At 32.9% G+C, this 3,668-nt stretch overlaps 1 non-coding gene across 1 annotated transcript; it reads left to right on the top strand.

Moving 5' to 3' along the window:
- The first annotated feature begins 1,894 nt into the window (after window positions 1–1,894).
- On the top strand, window positions 1,895–1,968 carry TRNAS-GGA (transfer RNA serine (anticodon GGA)). The gene has a single exon. It is a non-coding gene; the product is annotated as a tRNA-Ser (tRNA).
- The last annotated feature ends 1,700 nt before the right edge of the window (window positions 1,969–3,668 follow it).

The following is a 3,668-nucleotide window of genomic DNA, read 5'->3' as shown; positions in this document are numbered from 1 at the left end:
TTTCTACCAGCGATTATGCATAATAACTAAGTGTCCTTGGTAAATTTAATAAATACTTTAAATTTACGCCATTATCTGTGATTATGCATGATACCCTAGTATATTTGATGAATTTGATAAATATGGAAAAATTCCAAATTAGTCTAGTATATGTGATGAATGTAGTCGGATCCCGATATAATGATCACAAATTTTACGATCGTACCTCGATATAATGATGCAATACATCTGTATGAATTATCATGTATAGTATATCGTATAGAACGGTTTATCATGCTTACAACAACGCGACGCTTGGGTATTACTCGCAATCGCCGGTATAAGTAATAAATTCAGGGAAATTTGTCAAACTTAATAAAATACTCAGCGATTATGCATAAAAACCGCATTTATCACATTTAGCGCGTAACACATACGCTATGTGATTTATCTTGACGGTTTCTTTACGTGCTTTTTATTCTGAGCGCTTTAATTAAAATTTTTCATCAAAATATTTAATTAAATTAAGAAGAAATCGACGACGACGAATTAAGTTTGATAAGAATTCTAAAAAAACTAACTATGTATGAAGTTTGTTTCACACTACCATAAAAACTCTAGAATAATTTAGAAGACAAGGCATCTAATGAAATTATCATTTAAATTATCGATCAAAAAGTTAATTTTCACAAAGAGAGAAAATTGTTTACCACTAACAGTATTACTTATTTAAAAATTATTTAAAAATAGTACAAAATTATGAAAAAAATAAAAAATTTTCATCAAAAATAATTGTAATTTTTTTGACTTAAAATTGAATATATTAATGGTTAATAATTTTAAAAGATGTTAAAATATATTATTTTGTGTCTCCTCCTACTGTTGACTATACACTGAATGCACAGTTGAACTTGGTAAATGAACCAAGTATCAAGAATCTAACTAATCTATCCGGGACCTGTCAAATGACTACAAATTGCAACTTAATCATCAATATTCACAAAGGATAATAATTAACAATTATTAAAATTTTATTATCAGTTACGTAACTGTTTCTCAAATTTTAATCATTCATAATTATAATATATATGTTTATAATTGATGTTAGCTGCTACATTAACCCACTGTTCTGGAATCTTAGCATCACTGCAGCACTTCTTGACCACGTTCAAAGCCTGATTTTCGGAAACAGTTCATGATCATCTGTTATGAAACTTTTTCCCAAATTTTGCTTATCATTCTTATGGTATCAAGAAAATATGCTTTCATTAACGTAATTGCGATCTGAACATTTAGATACCTCCCATACTCTTTATGACGACAAAAAGAGATTTTGAATGTTACACCTTTACTTACAGGTTGAAAAGCATTATCGGCATTAAGTAGTACATATTCTCGATGCACTCCACCTAAACAATGTTGAAATGGGCAATTATACTTTAAGAAAAAAGTAGAGAAAACAGTCTTTCAAACTTTTATAAGTCTTTAAAAATTTGTTGTTTAACAACTCGATCGAGACAAGCAAAGTCTGGCTTCTTGTAGAATTTTTCCAAACTAAATTTGCTCATACAAAATCAGGAGTGAGAGATAGATGGCTTTTTCTCAGCTCGAGATGTCAAGGAAACAGTTATTTTCTGGATATTATGCTGAAGTGAACTCGGAAAGAAAAGTCATCGCGTCTCCGCCGGGACTCGAACCTAGGCCCTCTTGCATACCGGGCGAGCATGCTCTACCATCTACACCACTGGAGACATGACCCTGCCTTCCTCATTTCACGTACTGTAGCATGAGGCGCTGAAGTAGAGGCGCAGTAAGCCTCTCTTAACTTCAGGAAATGGTCCCCGGGTGGGACGGTTTAATGCCTCTACTTCAGCGCCTCACGCCATAGTGCGTGAAATAAGGGAGGCAGGGTCATGTCTCCAGTGGTGTAGATGGTAGCATGCTTGCCCGGAATGCAAGAGGGCCTGGGTTCGAGTCCCGGCGGAGACGTGATGGCTTTTCTTTCCGAGTTCACCTCAGCATAATATCCGGAAAATAACTGTTTCCTTAAAATCAGGAGTTTTTCCCTTCAAATTCTGAAAAGGTTCGAATTAAACAAGAAATTTTAACATATTAAATTAGATAGAAAACTAAAGGGGAGTTTGCAAAAGTTCGAATTTTATATAAAATTCGAATTAAGCAAGTTTTAATTATCCACAATACAAATTAACCAAGTTCTACTATATTTTAATGTTTTCCGGTTTATTCAAAAACAAAACACCGGCTGATTGTTCAATCATATCAAACTCTGAAGTCAGCCGTAAGGCTTTCAATAAATCTCTTGCAATAATTACCCATTCAAAATGAAGTAGTCGGCTTTCGTTTCTCGATAGTTAGTTGAGATCAGAGACAAGACATTTCAAACTTTTGAAGTTAATACGAAAATCACTCTTAATCTTTAACCCAATCAAAAAATTCATCAATGGTCATTAGTGAAGGACCATCGTTATCTTCGTCTCAGTAAAGTCTTCTATACTAAAACTAACGAATCATTCAGAGATATCTTATTCATGGAAATAATTAACCCCTCAGAGCACAGAAAATGAAAACATAGACCTCATTTGGCTTTAAGCCAATGCCAATCAGATTGATGAAGAAGTTCTGACAAAATGTTAAGTGGTGTTATCAATAGGAATACCTTTATAAAGTTGAAGATCGCATTGGATACTGGCGAAGAGTTGTTCAAGAGCATTTCTGCATCAAAATTGAAGAAAGTTTAAAATGCATTTTGGTGAATTCATATTATATGAGTTGTATGTTATCTCGCTGTCATCCAGTGTTGAACATGGTTTTATTAGCAAGCACAAATGAGGGGAATATTTATTTGTCCATTATTGCTTTTCGGAGACTTATACAATAGAATTCGTGGTCAATATTGATGTAAGTGTTGTTTTGCATCGTGAACAAAATTGATAACAGTAGACCACAATAAAATTATAACCGATATGAAAATATACACAGTGAAACCTCGATATAACGATATTCTGCAGACCACAAGAAAAAATATCGGTGTAGAGCGATTATCGTTATATCGAGAGGCAAAGTTATTATCCCGTGTCGTCAATTTTATGCGGTTGTTGGCATCTTTTCTCAATCGCCGTTGTTAGAACCACCATAAAATGTGTTTTTGAGTATTTATACGCTGTAAAAAAATTTGATTGATTAGTTGATTAACCAAATTCAATTAAATGCATTGATTCTGTGTTAAGAGGCTTGTTGAAATACACTTTGGTGTATCACACAAAGTAGCGATACCGAAATTTCATCAATACGTTCGTTGATCAGGTGGCACCAAATACTGATATTATTAGGCGTTCTCGGAAGAGCTAAAGTATGTGACGAGTTGAAAAAATATATTGAATATATATTTCAAGCGAAATAAATAAAAAATAACGTTGTAGCAGTTTGAAATCTCCTCAAAAAATATCGTTATATAAGGATTTATCGTTGTATCAAGAGGAGTTTAACATTAGACTATAAGCAATTCCAAATACGATTTGAAAAATATAATTGTAGAAGGATGCAGCTAGTACCATAGTAGCAACGTTTCAATTAATGATGGTGAATACATTTAAAATACGATAAAATATATTATTTTGTGTCTCCTACTGTTGACTATACATGGAATGTACAGTTGAACTTGGTAAATT

This window comes from Pholcus phalangioides, unplaced genomic scaffold (genome assembly GCF_987345545.1).
Source record: "Pholcus phalangioides strain wild (caught in Gottingen) unplaced genomic scaffold, Ppha-v1.0 ptg000007l_1, whole genome shotgun sequence".
In the NCBI taxonomy this organism is placed as follows: domain Eukaryota; kingdom Metazoa; phylum Arthropoda; class Arachnida; order Araneae; family Pholcidae; genus Pholcus; species Pholcus phalangioides.
The sequence above is the reverse complement of the archived record's forward strand: the minus strand, read 5'-3'. Positions and strand labels throughout refer to the sequence as shown.